Raw genomic sequence first — 22109 nt, 5'->3', positions numbered from 1 at the left:
TAACTCGAGAACGTTTTATGCCTAGGATCATGAAACTTCATAGTTGCATTGATCATGATTCGCAGATGACCCCTATTGATTCTCAGGTGAAAGGTCAAGGTCACTGTGACCCGAAATAGTAAAATGTTTTCTGGATGATAACTCAAGAACGCTTATTCCTAGGATCATGAAACTTCATAGGTACATGGATCATGACTCGCAGAATACCCCTTTTGATTTTCAGGTCACTAGGTCAAAGGTCACGGTGACTCAACTTAGAAAATGGTTTCCGGATTATAAATCAAGAACACTTACGCCTAGGATCATGAAACTTCATAGGTACATTTATCATGACTCCCAGATGACCCCTATTGACTTTCAGGTCACTAGGTCAAAGGTCAAGGTCACGGTGACTTCACACACAAAAATGGTTTCCGGATGATAACTAAAGAAAGCTTACGCCTAGGATCATGAAACTTCATAGGTACATTAATCATGACTCACAGATGGACCCCTATTGATTTTCAGGTCACTAGGTCAAAGATCAAGGTCACAGTGCCAAAATATGTATTCACTCAATGGCTGCCACTACAACTGACAGCTCATATGGGGGGGCATGCATGTTTTACAAACAGCCCTTGTTTGAGATGATTCTTTACAAAGAAAGATGCTACTATTGTATTTGTTATAAATGTGTGAAAGGCTCTAAGAAGAAACCAGAGATTATTAACCCTTTACCAAACACCAACAGGATTTTACGGGTTTATAGCTGACGACTTTATAAAAAATTATGATAAAATGAGAAATTGCTTAAGATGAGCAATTTCTCCTTTTATCACAATTATTTCTACCCTACCTGATTATTTCCTTAATATTCCATTACAATTTAATTGTCGTCTGCAACCTTTTTCAAATTGGGAAAGTCCAAAATGTGTCGTTTGGTAAAGGGTTAAGGCATTTTGATTCCTACGGGTCTTGTGAATCTGTTTCAAATCAAATGCGTATATTTGATCTTCAGCATCTAAAAATATGTGAAATAGAAAGAACGACAATATCTTTTGGAGAGATAAATGTACTTACGTTATAAGCAATGGGACTGTGCTTCAAAGGAACAATTCCCGGGCTTTTTAGTCTGTTTAGTTAACACGGTAGTAACTTTTTCCATATATAAAAATGCTCACCCTTCCAACTTTAAGCGCCCAATGGGACGCGTTTTTTCGAATAAAAAAACAGTGGAGCGATACAGGGCCATCATGGCCCTCTTGTTGATGGTTTACAGTGAAATATGTGTGACATAAAATGTATATTTCACTGTTGAAACAGTGAAAAATATCAATATTTTTCACTGTTATTTTTCTTTTTTTTAATCCTGCTCTTCTACAGTAAATGCAACGGCCCACAAATGACGTCTGGCTCAAAATTGTGAAATGACGTAGCATCATATAATTCCTGTTCCCGCAGAATTTTTCAATAAACATGGATTTTATAGAAGTGAGTTGTCAACTGGGGCATAAAATAATAAGAAAATTTGTTAGTTTAAATAGACTGTCGATTTGTATTCGCTGGTGATCATTAAAAGTATATATTTTCACTTCGCCACACACAAAAAGAATAATTTCAATTTCTATGATCACTTCACCAAACCAACAAATATCCTACCTATATTTCACATAATCATTCAGCATAAATCAATTGCATATTGTTTGTTCCATGCATGTTTAGTGTCAAGCAAAGGGGGTTTGCCCATGCGGTGTATGAGCAAAGGGGGTTTGCCCATGCGGTGTATGAGCAAAGGGGGTATGCCCATGCGGTGTATGAGCAAAGAGGGTTTGCCCAGACGGTGTATGAGCAAAGGGGATTTGCCCATACAGTGCATGAGCAAAGGGGATATGCCCATGCGGTGTATGAGCAAAGGAAGTTTGCCCATACGGCGTATGGGCAAAGAAGGTATGCCCATGCGGTGTATGAGCAAAGGGGGTTTGCCCATGCGGTGTATGAGCAAAGGGGGTATGCCCATGCGGTGCATGAGCAAAGAGGGTTTGCCCATACGGTGCATGAGCAAAGGTCCATCTAATTTTAATAGAGAACTCTGTATTCTATGGCTTTAATCTTTGTTTTTATGACCACTGACATTTGCATGGTCAAAACAAAGCAAATGAAGCTGAAACAGTCCATTCTAGAATTAATGTCGTTTTCCAACTTACATAATAGACTGTTATTAGTATATTAATGTTGTTTATTTCAGACACATGAACAGGCTTCCATTACACAGATTGTTTTGAAGTCAATCATATTGTAACTCGAAATAAATGAACCCTCGTTAAACCCTGAACTGTTGTCGTGATAAACATAGAGTAACAAATGGCGCCCGTTTACGTTGACTAGTCGTGGAGTCTGCAGAGTCGTTGTAAAGGAGCCGCGGGTCGTGTTGGTGTAACAGCTGTTTACATTTTTAAGTGCTAGCAAACATTAGACCAGGATTCAACCACTTCAGACTTTTCTTCAGTCAGGATCACAGTTTTTAATTTTTCTGATTTGAACATATCAGAAATACATACTTTCAAGTGATTTTATATCAGTTTTAAACCATTCTAGTGGCAGAATAATCAATTGTGTATTGTTCCTGTCTACTGACTGTGAGTGTAATGATTTTCAAAAAAGATTGACAGATATTACAGTTACTATATTTCTTTTTTTTAGTTTGTGTAACTTTCTTCTGAAAGTGGGGGGGGGGTCGTACTGTAATATCTTGCTCTTTTTCTGTGCGATATTGTAAAGTGTGTATGAACAAGATTTCACATAGTTTCACATTTGCATGAATATTGATTTTCAGGTGAAGGTTCTATTTACTAATTGTTCTATTTTCCAGTAATTCTTATAATAATTTCTACTCTTAACATTAATTAAATAAGCATTGAGCTGCTATTTTGAAGTCCCAGTTATTTATTTGTTTAGTATTTATTACACTTCACTGCAAATTTCATATTCCTGTTTCTTTGGCATTCTTGTGTCGAGTATTTTTGTGTTGGCTTGCGGTTTATCTCCCTTGGTCTCATTTATTTATTATATTTCTTTGAAAGTCTATACATCTACTGTTCTGTGGAAATTTCCAGTTCATGGCAGTTGCAATTCCGGTGTTGACATTTTCCATTATTTTCTGTTGTGTTGACAATGACTGACGGTGACCACGACCTATTTAAGTAGTAGTTGCCATACAAATGAATTATAGTGTAGTGTTGTAAAGTATTAAAAGCAGTATATACATATCATATAACAAATAACATAATCAACATATTAAATTGAATTTAGAAAAATAATTCTACAATAATTTATTGCATTCAGTGCAGGGAGAAATGAAATGTTCGTAGAATATTTCTGTTCTAGCTGACTTCTTGGATATTCAAGTTTAATTTGGGGAAATAGTTTCCTAGAGTTAAACAAAGAATATAGTCTAAATTCTAAAATTCCTTGACATTATATTATCACGTGGTGGTATTATAATTTGATTTATCTTCAGATAGAGATATTGGAAAGAATTCCACGGATTACCGTATAACTAACAGAAATTTATAAGCGCAACTCACTTAGGTCTCAGTTACCGTATTTCTTCCAATATTTTTTAAATATTTTAATTTAGTTAAATATCTCAGTTGATTGCATCATCATCATCATCAGTCTATAATGAATTAAAAACGGGGAAAAAGAGAGATATACAGTTTAAAAGATTGAAAAAAGGTTATGATTTTGCTACGAGGTTTATGTCTTGTATATTTTTTGACACATAAGACAGATTTTAGTGTAATAATTACGTTGTTATGTCTCCCAGTCTATACTGGGGCACATATTGTTTTTGCCCTGTCTGTTTGTTGGTTTGTCGGTTTGTTGGTTAATTTGCTTCAAACTTAAACATTAGCCATAACGTGTGCAATATTGAAGATAGCAACTTGATATTTGGCATGCATGTGTGTCACATGGAGCTGCACATATTGAGTTGTGAAAGCTCAAGGTCATTCTTCAAGGTCAAAGGTCAAATATATGGGGGACATAATGTTTCACAAACACACTTGTTTTATGATATGTCTTTAGAGTAATAATTGCGATATGTTGTCGTTGTTCTCGTGAAAAAAACTGAAATGTAGTAACAGCGAATTATTTTGGTGCTAACTTTAAAACACTCACCGTGAAAAGCTCCATTTTGCAACAAATAAGGGAGTGTATTTGCCAGACAAGGGCTTTTTAGTAAACATGTGATTATTTCTTTGTCCATTTAAAACATGCTTTGCAAGTAATTCACACTGTTACTTACTTTGATTGTACTTTCTTTTAGGTAAACAGAAAGAAAACCCATACAACAACAAAATCACAGAAAGATGTTGATTACACCGAGATCTGGAAGTCTGGTAATTTTTTTTTTACTGATATTGTGTATGTTTGTTTGCATACATCATAAATAAGAGTTTATGATCAATATATTACCAAGTAGGTTAGATTTAATTGAACTTAAAATACCAAGAAATTGTTTTAAGTAATGCAAATACTGATTTGATGTATTGGAAGATATTCATTTTATGTACATGAATATATGCATCATATGTATCAGAAAATATTCATGTTACATTTTGGAAGATATAGACTACATGTTATAGTGTATCCTGAACTGTTAAGTTACGAATGGCATAAAATCAATTCTCGCACTTATGGCATATTGTATGGTCATACAAAACAACATGTTCAATTATTGTCATAACCAATCCATTTAATTTGAATACCACGAAGGAATATACATATCTGAACCTTAGTCTTCCACTCCTAGTGTTAAACAAAGAAACTGCGATACAATATATAACAGCATAAAAAATGTAAAATGTTGATTGATAAATATAACTAGCTAATCTTAAAGATTTGAAATTTAGACCAGGTGCATTGACCCAAATAATGAATATAGTATTATACGTGTGATGATCTATAAAATAAATATTCGTTAGAATTCGAGAGCGAAAACAGTGATTAGATAATTAATAGTTTCTTAATGTTAATGGGGAATTTGCATCAGATAAATATATTTAGTGCAGTATATCAACTTTTCAGTCATTTTTTAGTGTCAAAAGCAGGTGGCACATACAAAAGGAAAGTTTTCATGAAGTCTTACTGCCCATACCATGTTAATGTTTATTTAGGGTTTCCTCTTGCGCAAAATCATTTACGAAAGATGCAAAACGTTGAACAAAAATGCAAGATATCTATATATCTATCTATCTGTCTATTGATATTACACATATTATATTCTCATGGCTGACTACATGATTATGTAAATCTAATGATAATTTAAGACAAATATTAAACAGTGTCGCAATTCTGTTTTATGACAACATGATGTATTGAACATTTAAATTCAGACATACGCGGAATCTGGAGAAATCGGTCAGTTTGTGTTGTAAGGTAGTTAAATACCTTAACTTGATAAGTATGATAAAACACATCTAAGTCAAATCACAATGCTTATTTTATTTAATATAAGTTCTACTAATTTACAATTTTAAGCTATAATATTTAATAATCTTAAAAGACTTATAATATAACATAGAAAAACCTATCCTACTTCCTAACACTAGTCCAGTATCATGTCTTGGGGTATTATATAGGCCGAGCTGCATGTACTGGACATCTGGCATAATACGGAAACATGTATCCGTTAATTAATTAATTGGGTAAAATTAGAAGGTACACTGTCCTATCTATCTGATCTTTAGGTCTTTCGTGTTCAATTATTTCCTAATTGTGATTCTGGGTATATAAACACCCCTCACATGCTATATTCTTCCTTATGTTACGTACGAATACAACTTGCGACGGGTTTTATATCTGAATTCCAATCTAAACAACAACCCGTCATTGGTGTATTGTCTTTTATGGCGTACCATTTGGGTCGAAAGTCAACAAGACATACTAAGTAAACATAGAAATGTACTTCGACGTACAATATGTACGTCGAAGTACATTTTTGTGTACTTCGACGTACACAATTGTACTTAGACGTACAGTTTTTACCGACCCTTAAGTGTTAGAGAATCAGAAAACGCCTTACATATGTTGCTTTTAGAGATATTTGACGATGAACATTATTATTTTAATTTATACCAAATTATGGGACTATCCACCGCTAACTCATAGACATTGTTCGTTTTTATTGAACATTATTATTATAATTTATACCAAATTATGCGACTATCGACCGCTAACTCATAGCTTTTGTGCGTTTTTATTGACCTGGCTTGGTGGAATTAACCTCTGACTTATGCAAATAATGGTTATCACAAAATACGATCAAGCCAGGAAGTTCATTATACATTTTCAGCTCATCTATTTTTTGAAAAAAAATTATGAGCTATTGTCATCACCTTGGCGTCGGCGTTGGCGTCTGGTTAAGTTTGCGTTTAGGTCCACTTTTCTCAGAAAGTATCAATGCTATTGCATTCAAACTTGGTACACTAACTTACTATCATGAGGGGACTGGGCAGGCAAAGTTAGATAACTCTGGCGTGCATTTTGACAGAATTATGTGCCCTTTTTATACTTAGAAAATTGAAAATTTTGGTTAAGTTTTGTGTTTAGGTCCATTTTATTCCTTAAGTATCAAAGCTATTGCTTTCATACTTGCAACACTTACTAACTATCATAAGGGGACTGTGCAGGCAAAGTTATGTAACTCTGACTGGGATTTTGACAGAATTATGTGGCCTTTTTATACTTAGAAAATTGAAAATTTGGTTAAGTTTTGTGTTTAGGTCCACTTTATTCCTACAGTATCAAAGCTATTGCTTTCATACTTGCAACACTGATTAACTATCATAAGGGGACTGTGCAGGCAAAGTTATGTAACTCTGACTGGTATTTGGGCGGAATTATGGGCCCTTTATACTTAGAAAATTGAAAATTTTGTTAAGTTTTGTGTTTTGGTCCACTTTACCCCTAAAGTATCATAGATATTGCTTTCATACTTGGAACAATCGCAAACTATCATAAGGGGACAGTAAAAGGACAAGTTGCATAAATCTGGTTGTCATTTTTACGGAATTATGGCCCTTTTTTGACATAGTAACTTTGAATATATGGTACAATTTTGTGTTTTGATCCACTTTACTTCCAAAGTATCAAGGCTATTGCTTTCAAATACTTCCATGCTATCATGAGGTTACTGTACCTGGCAAGTTGAATTTTACCTTGACCTTTGAATGACCTTGACTCTCAAGGTAAAATTATTAAATTTTGCTAAAATTGCCATAACTTCTTTATTTATGATTAGATTTGATTGATACTTTTTTGACAAAACTACTCTTACCTGACATACCACAATAGACTCCACCCAAACTATCCCCCGTGCCCTCCCCCCAAACCCCCCCCCCCCCTAATTTTTTATTTTTATTTTAAGATCATCTCACAAATGACCACCACACCCTCACACTATACCCCCCCACCCCCCCCCCCCAAATTTTTTTTTTGGAAACGGTTAAACAAAAATATTTATTTTTATTATTTTATTTTTGAAATACCGTCCAACCATAGCACCCAAGAATCCCCTCCCCCCCCCTTTGTGATTTAAATTGAGAGTCCCTTCACCTTTAAAAAGAAAATAGATGAGCGGTCTGCACCCGCAAGGCGGTGCTCTTGTTAATCTCGTAATCGTTTGGTAACTGTTTGGTTATCGTTGGGAATTTCCTACTTATTCATGCGCTGATACCTTGATAAAAAAAGGTAACATTGAATCTTCTTCCAATTGGTGTATAATCTATTTCAATGCATTAAATACTTGCAAATTCTTTTTTTTTTCAATTTTGATATTTTTATTCATTTTGTCCTTAATTAAAATATAGATTTATTATGCCCCCCTTCGAAGAAGAGGGGGTATATTGCTTTTCTCATGTCGGTTGGTCTGTCGGTCTGTCGGTCCGTCCACCAGGTGGTTTCCGGATGATAACTCAAGAATGCTTGTTCCTAGGATCATGAAACTTCATAGGTACATTGATCATGACTTGCAGATGACCCCTATTGATTTTGAGGTCACTAGGTCAAAGGTCAAGGTCACGGTTACCCGAAGTAGTAAAATGGTTTTTGGATGATAACTCAAGAACGCATACGCGGCCAACATGGCGAAGTCTGAACAATATAACTGAAGCAACTGGTCTGTAATCCTAAATCTATAATTATCAGTCCAATGAAACATCATCCTTTGAGTAAAATAATGTGGATCAGTAAAAATATTATCAGAATATGAGATTTGTTGTATATTTTGTATATTAAATATTGTGTTAATGTTTAATTTTGTTGATTAATATAAATATAAGCAGGACAGGGAAGGTTATACACTATTATATCTTTCTTATATACAGGGGAAACAAGTGCAATAAGTTTAAATTTAATGTTTAATAAATAGAGGATATTTATCATGTCAGTGTGAGATCATTTGTTATTTTTTATGATCACATTTTATTATTACTTTGACAAAATAACACTTACCTGAATACCACAATGGATTCCACCCAAACAATACCCCACGCCCCTACAAGAATTCCTTCCCCCCCCGACCTCACCCCCAAATTTTTTTGTTAAATATCATCTAATAAATTACCACAACCCACATTATACCACCTCTCACTCCCCCCTACCCCCCAACCCCCCCAATCCCCCCCCCAACTTTTTTTTAAACATCTAATAAATTACCCCACCCCACATTCTACCCCCCTCTCACCCCCTCTCACCCCCCTACCCCCAACCCCCCCCCCCAAAAAAAAATTATTTTTTTTTAATCTTATAAATTACCCCACCCCACATTATACCTCCCCTCTCACCCACCTACCCCCCCATCCCTTCCCCCCCCCCAAAAAAAAAAATTAAAAAATTTAAACATCTAATAAATTACCACACCCCACATTATACCCCCCTCTCACCCCCACCCCTACTCCCCAGCCCCCCCCCCCCAATTTTTTTTTTTTTAAACATCTAATAAATTACCACACCCAACATTATACCCCCCTCTCACTACCCCCTACCCCCTCCCCCGGCCACCCCCCAATTTTTTTTTTTTAAACATCTAATAAATTACCACACCCCACATTATACCCCCCTCTCACTCCCTCCTTGGGTCAAGGTCACAGTGACTCGAAATAGTACAATGGTTTCCGGATGATAACTTACATTAGGTCAAAGGTCAAGGTCACAGTGACAAAAAACGTATTCACACAATGGCTGCCACTACAACTTACAGCCCATATGGGGGCATGCATGTTTTACAAACAGCCCTTGTGAAAACATGATTTTTAGCTCCACTGGCCAGAGGCCAGCGGGGCTTATGTCATGGGCCTGTGTCCGTCGTGCATCCGTGCGTGAGTCCGTCCATGTGTTAACTTTTTCTTTAAACATCTTCTCCTAAACTACTGGTCCAATTCTGATGAAATTTCTCAGGAATGTTCCTGGGGTGAACCTCTTCCAAATTTGTTCAAACTATGCTCCTGGGGTAAAATTTGACCCTGCCCCGGGGGGTCAAAAATTGAAAATTTGCTTATATTAGGCCTTTTTTTTGAAAACTTTAAAAAAATTCTCGTCCATAACCATTGGGCCTAGGGCTACCAAATTTGGTATGTAGTGACATCTTATAGTCCTTTACCAAGTTTCTCCAAAGTATGCCCCTGGGGTCAAATTTGACCCTCCCCGGGGGGTCAAAAAATTGAAAATTTGCTTATATTAGGCCTTTTTTTTGAAAACTGTAAAAATCTTCTCGTCCATAACCATTGGGCCTAGGGCTACCAAATTTGGTATGTAGTGACATCTTATTGTCCTTTACCAAGTTTCTCCAAAGTATGCCCCTGGGGTCAAATTTGACCCTCCCTGGGGGGTCAAAAAAAATTAAAATTTGCTTATATTAGGCCTTTTTTTTTAAACTTTAAAAATCTTCTTGTACATAACCATTGGGCCTAGGGCTACCAAATTTGGTATGTAGTGACATCTTATAGTCCTCAACCAAGTTTCTCCAAATTATGTCCCTGGGGTTAAATTTGACCCTGCCTCGGGGGTGTCAAAAAATTGAAAATTTGCTTATATAAGGCCTATTTTGTTCAAACTTTAAAAATCTTCTTGTACATAACTATTGGGCCTAGGGTTACCAAATTTGGTATGTAGTGACATCTTAATATAATCCTCTACCAAGTTTATTCATATAATGCCACTGGGGTCAAATTTGACCCTGCCCCGGGGGTAAAAAAATTGAAAATTCGCTTATATAAGGCCTATTTTGTGAAAACTTTAGAAATTTTCTTGTCCATAACCATAGGGCCTAGGGCTCCCAAATTTGGTATGTAGTGACATCTTTAAGTCCTCTACCAAGTTTCTTCAAATTATGCCCCTGGGGTCAAATTTGACCCTGCCCTCGGGGGTCAAAAAATTGCAAATTTGCTTATATAAGGCCTAATTTGTGAAAACTTAAAAAATCTTCTCGTCCATAACCATTGGGCCTAGGGCTTCCAAATTTAGTATGTAGTGACATCTTATAGTCCTCGACTAAGTGTCTTCAAATTATGCCCCTGGGGTCAAATTTGACCCTGCCACGGGGGGTCAAAAAATTGAAAATTTGCTTATATAAGGCCTATTTTGTGCAAACTTTAAAAATCTTCTTGTCCATAACCGTATGGCATAGGGCTACCAAATTTGGTATGTAATGACATCTAATAGTCCTCTACCAAGTTTGTTCAAATTAAGCCCCTGGGATCAAATTTGACTGTTCCTCAAGGGTCACAAAATTGAACATATGCTTATATTGGGCCCATTTTGTGCAAACTTTAAAAATCTTCTTGTCCATAACTTTTGGGCCTATTTCTACCAAATTCGGTATGTAGTGACATCTAATAGGTCTCTACTTAGTTTGTTCAAATTATGCCCCTGGGGAAAAATTTGACCCTGCCCCGGGGGTTACAAAAATGAACATATGCTTAAATAAGGCCTATTTTGTGCAAACTTTAAAAATCTTCTTGTTCATAATTATAGAGCCTAGGGCTACTAAATTTGGTATGTAGTGATATCTTATAGTCCTCTACCAAATTTGTTCATGACTCACAGATGACCCCCTATTGATTTTCAGGTCACTAGGTCAAAGGTAAAGGTCACTGTGACCCGAAATAGTAAAATGGTTTCCGGATGATAACTAAAGAGCGCTTATGCCTAGGGTCATGAAACTTCACAGGGACATTGATCATGACTCGCAGATGACCCCTATTGATTTTCAGGTCACTTGGTCAAAGGTCAAGGTCACGGTGACCCGAAATAGTAAAATTGTTTCCGGATTATAACTCAAGAACGCTTATGCCTAGGATCATGAAACTTCATAGGTACATTGATCATGACTCGCAGATGACCCCTATTGATTTTTAGGTCACTAGGTCAAAGGTCAATGTCACGGTGACCCGAAATAGTAAAATGGTTTCTGGATGATAACTCAAGAACGCTTATGCCTAGGATAATGAAACTTCATAGGTACATTTATCATGACTCGCAGATGACCCCTATTGATTTTCGGGTCACTAGGTCAAGGTCACGGTGACTCAACTTAGAAAAATGGTTTTTGGATGATAACTCAAGAAGGCTTAAGCCTAGGATCATGAAACTTAATAAGTACATTGATCATGACTCGCAGATGACCCCTATTGACGTTCAGGTCACTAGGTCAAAGGTCAAGGTCACGGTGACTTTACACAGTAAAATGGTTTCCGGATTATAACTAAAGAAAGCTAATACGGCTAGGATCATGAAACTTCATAGGTACATTGATCATAACTCGCAGATGACACCTATTGATTTTCAGGTCACTAGGTCAAAGGTCAAGGTCACAGTGCCAAATAACGTATTCACACAATGGCTGCCACTACAACTGAAAGCCCATATGGGGGGCATGCATGTTCTACAAACAGCCCTTGTTATGAATAAATCTGGAGGAAAAGCGGCTTAAGAGACGAGTGTTTTGATTGGCTGTTCAGAAAATGTGTACGTCGAAGTACAAACATGTACGTCTTCGAAGTGTATTTCATATTTGTACGTTGAAGTACAGTTCTTTTTTACCTAGTAGGTCTTGTAACCTTTCGACCCAAATGGTACGCCATAGTCTTTAGACTGAATATAGTTCCATGCACCACGGTGCCAGATTTTATCTTTGTATGTTCGCTATTGCTTACAGAGGGAATTAGCCAATTAAATTTCTGTTGTTTTTTTTGTTTAATACTCTTCCAATGCTTACAATAGTTAGTCTATTAATTTAAAATATAACATTTAACTAATATTTATTATGATATTTATGATATTGAATTTAATAACTTGATAATCCATCTTGCTATGCGATAGCGTCTAGATCTGTCGCAACAGGTAATCTTTCTATATGTATGTGAATAATGTGAATCAATAATAAAAATAGTCTTATATCTAGTATATCTGTTCAAAAACATTCTACTTGTCATATTTCGTGAAATCGTATTGTTATTATCTAAAACATATTGTAAATTACGATTTTCTAATTTATATATTTCCTCATGATTTATTCGTATACCATAAAAAGTTTCCGCTGTAATACAATTATAATCTGTGTCGTGTTTACTTTGCCATTTTATGCTTAGATTTGGACGGAAATGTAAGTGTCATCATTTACCCCACCCATCAGTGGTGACGGATTTTTATTGTGTCGTTCACTGTTAAAATTTCGTTTTGAAGCAAGATTGAACAAAATATTTACCGTCTGTTGTGTTGTCGTTTAAAATAATGTTTGAAATTTCAAATAAATTCATTTACTTAAATAGTTATATTTATATTTTTGTTTTCTGAATTGTTAATGCATGTAAACTTATTTGAAATAATTCTATATAGATGTATATGACAACAAACTATTAAATCTTGCATCCACAACCATTGTGTCTTTTTCCTGAAAGTGCATTGCGGTGATCTGAAATTGCATGAAAGATGAATGATGTAATACAAAATGTCCTGTTTTATTTTAATAATGCGTTCAAAAGCTACTATTCTGTTGTTATGCAGTTCACAAACCGGCAAGCAATGAACAAGATATTAAAATTTAATTGTACGTAATTTATGAGTTTTTTTCATTAGAATATAATGAATATCTAAAAACCATCTTTAAGCTATATTAAAAATGTGTTGCAGCTGAAAATTGTATTTAAGTTACTTTCCTCAGCTAGTTTAATTGGTGTGCATTTATGCATGTGTACTTATAATGTTATTTCATAAAATTTCATGCATTATGGTGATGTGTTCATTCCTTTTTGTCATAAATAAGTATGTACAATTAAACATTATATCACATGATCAAAATTAAAGAATCGATTCCTGCATGTATAAAGATCGCTGGGTTCTGGTCGATACTGAATCTTATTTAATTAATACGAGGTAACATTTAATTTATAGTTTAGAACTTATAAACAAAGTCTGAATGTGACACGTTTGTAATGTCGGTTGTATAAGTGCTGTAATAAATGGCATAGTTATATGTAAAGTAGGCAACTGTCTAGGATTCTTTACAATTCTGTATTCCTATCATAATTGTAGATAACAAGTCGAATGGAATTGTGAGAGCTCAAAAGCGGCCATCTGAAGAACCAGGTATTATAAAGAAATCATAGAAAATACGACTGGTAAAGTATGTGTTGTGTTTGTGATACTTAAACACTGTTTTGATTTGTTTCGTGAGAAATGCTTCATCTCAGACAACAACTTTAAAGTAGAGAAAGTCTCTTAATTATATCAGAAATATTAAAGATCTTATTTAGAAGCGTGCTTTTAAATAAACTCGATGAAATTCATAAAGAAGATGAGTTTGACATTTTTAAACAATTAAATCTCCAAAAAGAGTTAAATATCAGTATGGGTCAATGCTTGCAATGATACGCTATTGCAGAGATGACGTTATATTATAATGTTATTAATTAGTTGAATTCATATTGGCTTTGTTATTGAGCTGAAGACAGCCGTATTTGCTAGAGGCCGCAGGCCGAAGGTCAATACGGCTGTCTGAAGCCCAATAACACAGCCAATATGAATTCAAATAATTAATGACAATTTTATTAATTAACCTTATAATATTATTCAGCAAGAAAAGCTTGAATTTCACTTTTGAATTACAGGGTTTTGCTATTAAATAAGTATGACGTTTTGAAAAATAGCAAAATTTCTGTTCTATACAACTTTTTCCCTGTTTATATTCCCATGCAAAATGCTTTGAAAAAGTTATGTACACCAAAGTACCTTTTGGAACGATTGAACTTTACGGGTACCTAAAAAAGAATGAAAAAGCGTATAATTTTATCATTGCTAAGCGCGCAACACCATCGCAAAACCTAATTTTATCCTATATATCTCTAGTATCGGAGGCTACCGCCCCCCAAACCGCCGCTTTGTCGATAGTGGTAAACAACTGCGTACCGGTAAAGTTCAATCTAGCCTACCTTTTAAGAGATATTTTGTTAATTTAAAACGAAAATTGAATATTGTTGCAAGAGGAAACAAATGTTCAAGTTGTTCCATGCATTTAATTTCAGAAGAATAATTTTTATTTCATTAATATTGTAATATGAAGGCGATATAATTGATAAAGCATAGAAACAATAGCATTTAAACTTAGTATATGACGAAAGATGCTTTCTAGACATTACATGATGCTTGAACACAATATGACAGGTCGCGAAATTATGCAAAATTTACCTGAATAACATTCCAGCCACACTGGATCCACTACCGTTGTTTTTAATACAACTCAAAAAGACAATAAGGATTGAAAACTTACGTATTGTCATTAGGAATTGCATTTTGTAATGTGTAAATTATTCATGATTTCGAATAAGGTTTGCTTTCGGCGCTCATTGTATCTTGCAAATATCTAAAGTTGTTATTTATGTACGCTCAAATAGTGAACCTTTCTGGTGTGGTTAAACTGCACTATTGTTATGCCCCCCTTCGAAGAAGAGGGGGTATATTGCTTTGCTCATGTCGGTCGGTCGGTCGGTCTGTCGGTCGGTCCGTCCACCAAGTGGTTGTCAGACGATAACTGAAGAACGCTTGGGCCTAGGATCATGAAACTTCATAGGTACATTGATAATGACTCGCAGATGACCCCTATTGATTTTGAGGTCACTAGGTCAAAGGTCAAGGTTACGGTGACCCGGAATAGTAAAATGGTTTTTGAATGATAACTCAAGAACGCATACGCCTAGGATCATGAAACTTCATGGGTAGATTGATCATGACTTACAGATGACCCCTATTAATTTTGAGGTCACTAGGTCAAAGGTCAAGGTCACGGTGACCCGAAATAGTAAAATGGTTTCCGGATGATAACTCAAGAATGCATACGCCTAGGATCATGAAACTTCATGGGTAGATTGATCATAACTCACAGATGACCCCTATTGATTTTGAGGTCACTAGGTCAAAGGTCAAGGTCGGGTGACCCGAAATAGTAAAATGGTTTTCGGATGATAACTTGAGAACGCATACGCCTAGAATCATGAAACTTCATAGGTAGATTTATCATGACTTGCAGATGACCCCTATTGATTTTGAGGTCACAAGGTCAAAGGTCAAGGTCACGGTGACCCGAAATAGTAAAATGATTTTCGGATGATAACTCAAGAACGCTTTTGTCTAGGATCATGACACTTCATAGGTACATTGATCGTGACTTGCAGATGACCCCTTATTGATTTTCAGGTCACTAGGTCAAAGGTCAAGGTCACAGTGACAAAAATCGTATTCACACAATGGCTGCCACTACAACGGACAGCCCATATGGGGGGCATGCATGTTTTACAAACAGCCCTTGTTACTGTCGAAAAGGGAGCTGCATTTATTAGGTGCTGAGTGCTTTAAGTATATGTTTTAAAGATTTAAACTTTTGCACCAACACTTAGCATACAACTTCGAAATGGCGTCCAAAATTGTCGAAATTTGTGATTCTCATATAAGGCCGAGTTTTTCCTGGTTTATGATTGGCTGAATCTCGTATTGGCCGACTTTTTTCCGTATTGGCCGTGTTTTTTCCATATTGGCCGCCTTTTGCTCGTATAAGGCGAGTTTTGAATTTTATTGGCGAGGCTCAACTTGTATTTGGCGAACAAATTGAACACATCCTCGTCTAATATTATAAAGTTAATTAATAAATTAATATATTAATGTTAAGTGTAATATTAAACTGTCTGGCACTTTTGGCATTTTTAGCTCATCTATTTTTTGAAAAAAAAATATGAGCTATTGTCATCACCTTGGCGTCGGCGTCGGCGTTGGCATTGGCGTCCGGTTAAGTTTTGCGTTTAGGTCCAATTTTCTCAGAAAGTATCAATGCTATTGCATTCAAACTTGGTACACTTACTTACTATCATGAGGGGACTGGGCAGGCAAAGTTAGATAACTCTGGCGTGCATTTTGACAGAATTATGTGCCCTTTTTATACTTAGAAAATTGAAAATTTTGGTAAAGTTTTGCGTTTAGGTCCACTTTTCTCAGTGAGTATCAATGCTATTGCATTCAAACTTGTTACACTTACTAACTATCATGAGGGGACTGGGCAGGCAAAGTTAGATAACTCTGGCATGCATTTTGACAGACTTATTGCCCTTTTTATACTTAGAAAATTGAAAATTTTGGTTAAGTTTTGTGTTTAGGTCCATTTTATTCCTTAAGCATCAAAGCTATTGCTTTCATACTTGCGACACTTACTAACTTTCATAAGGGGACTGGGCAGGCAAAGTAATGTAACTCTGACTGGCATTTTGACAGAATTATGTGCCCTTTTTATACTTAGAAAATTGAAAATTTGATTAAGTTTTGTGTTTAGGTCCACTTTATTCCTACAGTATCAAAGCTATTGCTTTCATACTTGCAACACTTATTAACTATCATAAGGGGACCGTGCAGGCAAAGTTATGTAACTCTGACTGGCATTTGGACGGAATTATGGGCCCTTTATACTTAGAAAATTGAAAATTTGGTTAAGATTTATGTTTTGGTCCACTTTACCCCTAAAGTATCATAGATATTGCTTTCATACTTGGAACACTCAAAAACTATCATAAGGGTACAGTAAAAGGACAAGTTGCATAACTCTGGTTGTCATTTTTACGGAATTATGGCCCTTTTTTGACTTAGTAACTTTGAATATATGGTTAAATTTTGTGTTTCGATCCACTTTACTTCTTAAGTATCAAGGCTATTGCTTTCAAACTTCAAATACTTTCATGCTATCATGAGGTTACTGTACCTGGCAAGTTGAATTTTACCTTGACCTTTGAATGACCTTGACTCTCAAGGTCAAATTATTAAATTTTGCTAAAATTGCCATAACTTCTTTATTTATGATTAGATTTGATTGATACTTTGACGAAACTACTCTTACCTGACATACCACAATAGACCCCACCCAAACCGTCCCCCGTGCCCTTCCCCCCCCTCCCCCCCTCCCCCCACCTCCCCCCTCACCCCCCCCCCCCTATTTTTTTTTTAAGATCATCTCACAAATGACCACCACACCCTCACACTATACCCCCCACCCCACCCCCCCCCCCCCCCCAATTTTTTTTTTTTTTAATTTTTTTTTTTTTTTTTTTTTTTTTTAAGATCATCTCACAAATTACCACCACACCCTCACACTATACCCCACCCCCCAATTTTTTTTTTAAACGGTTATGTTTGAAATACCGTCCAACCATCGCACCCAAAAAATCCCCCCCCCATCGCCCTTCCCCCCACCTCCACCCCACCCACCCACCCCCCAACCCCCCCACCCCCGATTTTTTTTTTTTTTTTTTTGCTTTTTTGCTTTTTTGGAATATAATGAAATAAATGTCCACAACCCCACACTATACACCCCTCTTCACTCCACCCCTCCCTCCTTTGTGATTGAAAATGAGAGTCCCTTCACCTTTAAAAAGAAAATAGATGAGCGGTCTGCACCCGCAAGGCGGTGCTCTTGTTTGAAAATAGTTGCCATAGTTCTGCATGTAGGCCATACTTTGATTCAATAGAACATAAGTTACATATTTAAGAAGCATGAATGACAAAAATATTTATTGTCTTGTGTGTTAACTTAAAGGCTAGAAAAATGTGACAAATCCAATTATTAAGCATATTAACTGGTCTAATTTTTACCGGATTTCAGTTATTCTTGCATGAAAATTGATAATAATACAGCTTAGGTGCAACGTTGTCAAGAATTATTTGAGATATACCCGTTTCAAAATATGAAGAAATGTTTACAACTTTGCAATTTCCATATATTTTCGCTACCTCCGATGTTCCTCGTAATCTTTCGTAAAGTACGCATATATCGGAAAACCGGTTCGGAATCGCTCGGCATGATTGAGTAAACAGCGATGTAAATAAAATGATTGTTTGTAAATACAATTGACTTGGAGGACACTGTATTTTGAGGTCAAAACAAGTTGTTATGCTCATATTTTTATGGTAATGTTCAATGGCATGTATATATTATTTGTTGATAACCTTTATAAATAAAATATGCAAACAATATTTTAAAATCGGTAATAATTAAGGATCGTCACCTTTTACGGGCCTTTAAATAGTTTTTTTTTCTGAATTGTTTATGCATGTAAACTAAGTAAGAAATAATTGTAAACAGATGTATATGACAACAAACTATAAAATCTTGCTTCCACAATCATTGTGTTTTCTTCCTGAAAATGCATGGCGATGATCTTAATATTAAATTGCATGACAGATGAAATGAAATGCTACAAAATGTTTATTTTCATTTTAATAATTCGTTCAAAAGCTACCATTCTGTTGTTATGCAGTTCACAAAATCGATGAGAAATGAACAAGATATTACAATTTAATTTTGCGTAATTTACGTTGTTGTTTTTATACGCCCGTATAAAATACGGGACGTATTATGTGAAACCCCTTGGCGGGCGGGCGGGCGGCGGGCGGAAGGCATCACTTTGTCCGGACTCTAATTCAAATTGTATTCATCCGATCTTCACCAAACTTGGTCAGCAGTTGCATCTAGTTGATATCTAGGCCAAGTTCGAATATGGGTCATGCCGGGTCAAAAACTAGGTCATAGGGTCAATAAGTGCATTTTCAAAGGGGCCACTTAGTCCGGACTCTATTTCAAATTGTATTCATCCGATCTTCACCAAACTTGGTCAGCAGTTGCATCTAGTTGATATATAGGCCAAGTTCGAATATGGGTCATGCCGGGTCAAAAACTAGGTCATAGGGTCAATTAGTGCATTTTCAACGGCGCCACTTTGTCCGGACTCTAATTCAAATTGTATTCATCCGATCTTCACCAAACTTGGTCAGTAGTTGCATCTAGTTGATATCTAGGTCAAGTCCGAATATGGGTCATGCTGGGTCAAAAACTAGGTCAAAGGGTCAATTAGTGCATTTTACTTTGTCCGGACTCTAATTCAAATTGTATAAATCTTATCTTCACCAAACTTGGTCAGTAGTTGAATCTAGTTGATATCTAGGCCAAGTTCGAATATGGGTCATGCCAGGTAAAAAACTAGGTCATAGGGTCAATTAGTCCATTTTCAACAGCGCCACTTTGTCCGGACTCTTATTCAAATTGTATTCATCCGATCTTTACCAAACTTGGTCAGTAGTTGCATCTAGTTGATATCTAGGTCAAGTTCGAATATGGGTCATGTTTTTTGCTTATTTCCAAAACAAATACATCGATCATCAGTGTATCATCTCCAATGGCACACGAATCGGGCGTATATTGCTCCGTCATGCGGCGCTCTTGTTTTAAATTAGAACACCATAAATATCTTAATACCAACTATAAGCTACATAAAAGAAGTGTTGCAGCTGAAAATTGTCTTTAAGTTTATTTCCTCACCTAGTTTAAATGGTGTCTATTTATGCACGTGTACTTATGATGTTATTGCATAATATTTCACGCGTAATGATGATGTGTTCAGTCCTTTTTGTCATAAATTAGTATGCAAAATTAAAAATTATATCACATAATCAAACTTAAATATTAGATTCCTGCATTTATAAGGTCGAAAGGTCCTCGTCGATACTGAATCTCATTTAATTAATACAAGGTAACATTTGATTTATATTTTAGAACTAATACACAAGATCTGAATGTGACACATTTGTAATGTCGATTGTGTAAGTGCTGTAATACATGGCATAGTTATATGAAAAGTAGGCAACTGTCTAGGATTCTGTTCGATTCTGTACTCTTATCATAATTTTAGATAACAAGTGGAATGGAATTTTGAGAGCTCGAACGCGGTCATCTGAAGAACCAGGTATACTAAAAAAATCAAAGAAAATACGACTGAATGAGTACTTGTTATGTTTATGATACATTAAACACTGTTTTATTTTTTTTTTTAGTGAGAAATGCGTCATCTCAGACAACAATTTTAAAGTAGAGAATGTATCATAATTATTTCTAAAATATCACAGATCGTATTTAAAAGCATGCTTTTACACTAACTCGACGAAATTCATAAAGAAGATTACTTTGACATTTCTAAACAATTCAATCTCCAATAAGAGTTAAATATAAGTATGGGTCAATGCTTTTTGCAGAGATGATGTTATATATTTATTGATAAATGTTAAGTGTAATATTAAACTGTCTGGCATTTTTTAAATTTGTGGAAATCGTTGTCATGGTTAAGCATGTAGGCCATAATTTGATATAATATGAATCCACGATTTTATGTTAAAAAATACTGGCAAAAATGAAATTGTTCATATAAACTCCAAAAAAAAACGCAATAAATAAAATTATCTGCTGATTTGGTACCATACTTTTTTTCTAAATGGTTATGAATTCAAAAGTCGATTGTCAACCAAAATTAAAAAAAGCTTCCATTGTAGAGATTGAGTAAATTCCAATTAATAAAGTTATGTTTCAGATGTTAACTACAAAAGAAAAAGATCGTCAAGACATCTTGAGACAGGTACGAATAAGCTGTTAACAGTTATTTTAAATTTCCACCCAATTTCAACGTTAATTGAGTTTTTTTGTGTTAAAATTTCTAACTGAATCCATAAGACGTTTTATTGTGGCAAGATTCGAATTAATAATGATTGTCTCTAAATTTATTCCGTTTATGCAGACTTCACAACAATAATGTACATACTCCACCAACAATTTGCTTGGTGGCATTCCAATAATTCCACATTGGATATAACTCACAATGTAAAGTGTAATGTTATGCAATTAACTGCATGCATAAACTAGTATGTGTAAGAACATAAACAATATAAATGTAAGCAGTTTGCTGTCTTGCATTAAAATCTCAGTGTCAGCCCAGTTGTAGGCTTTATAAGTATTTTTTCTGCAATATGTCTTACTGGAAATGATAGAAAACGATAAGCCGTATGACCAATTAATGGGTTTAACTAAAACCGAAGCGAATAAACGTTTAAAGTATTTTCTTATTTTAAAGCAAGACATTTTTATTTTAATTCATTATCAAAAAATTAAATGTAAATATATATATTTTTTACTTAATGTTATATTTTCTTTATAGTAACAAAGTCTATTTTAAACTTACTATCAAAAGACACAAGATCGTTTATAAAAGTTGTGTAATTTGATGTTAATGTATAGGTGGATATTTTTACAGGAGAAAATATCAGTTATGTATACACCTATCTGACGTGATTGTATACTCAATATTAAGAAACAAAATGTGTGATAACAATCTCAGTTGGGAAGCTAAAAGTTATTATTGAGCTGTTTTTATGGCAACCGTCAGGCTTTGACTAAATAGCTAGTTTAGCTAGTATAATTCTCAAATATTTCTTCAAAATTGGTTCTAGAAAAAAAAAATTGGTATTAAAATGAAGATTATGATTATTACCTAGTATTATCTGCAGTTAAATATGCAAATTACTACATTTGCATATCTATGAATATGAATGAGATTGCAAGAACAGTTTCTAAAAACTAGCGAGCCTCAAAAATAGTAGGGTCAATATATGAAAAAAATACCCGGGTGTACTTTGTCCAGGTTTTCCATGGAAATTCATGGAAAATATGAGGCTGGAGTATTCGGACTAAGTTTCCAGCCTATTCCAGCGTCAATATT

At 35.2% G+C, this 22109-nt stretch overlaps 1 protein-coding gene and 1 long non-coding RNA gene across 5 annotated transcripts in view; one reads left to right on the top strand and one right to left on the bottom strand.

Annotated features, from left to right (window-relative positions):
- The window catches only part of LOC127837069 (glycerol 3-phosphate dehydrogenase-like), a 284765-nt gene that overhangs the window by 119977 nt on the left and 142679 nt on the right, over positions 1–22109 (bottom strand). The gene's annotated exons all lie outside the window — the stretch shown is intronic.
- Positions 13277–20972, top strand: LOC127837073 (uncharacterized). Its single transcript, XR_008029089.1, has 3 exons — positions 13277–13626; positions 20256–20309; positions 20928–20972. It is a non-coding gene; the product is annotated as an uncharacterized LOC127837073 (long non-coding RNA).

The sequence above is a fragment of the Dreissena polymorpha genome, chromosome 7 (assembly GCF_020536995.1).
Source record: "Dreissena polymorpha isolate Duluth1 chromosome 7, UMN_Dpol_1.0, whole genome shotgun sequence".
NCBI lineage: Eukaryota > Metazoa > Mollusca > Bivalvia > Myida > Dreissenidae > Dreissena > Dreissena polymorpha.
Note: the sequence above shows the minus strand (reverse complement) of the source record. Positions and strands in the feature narration are given on the sequence as shown.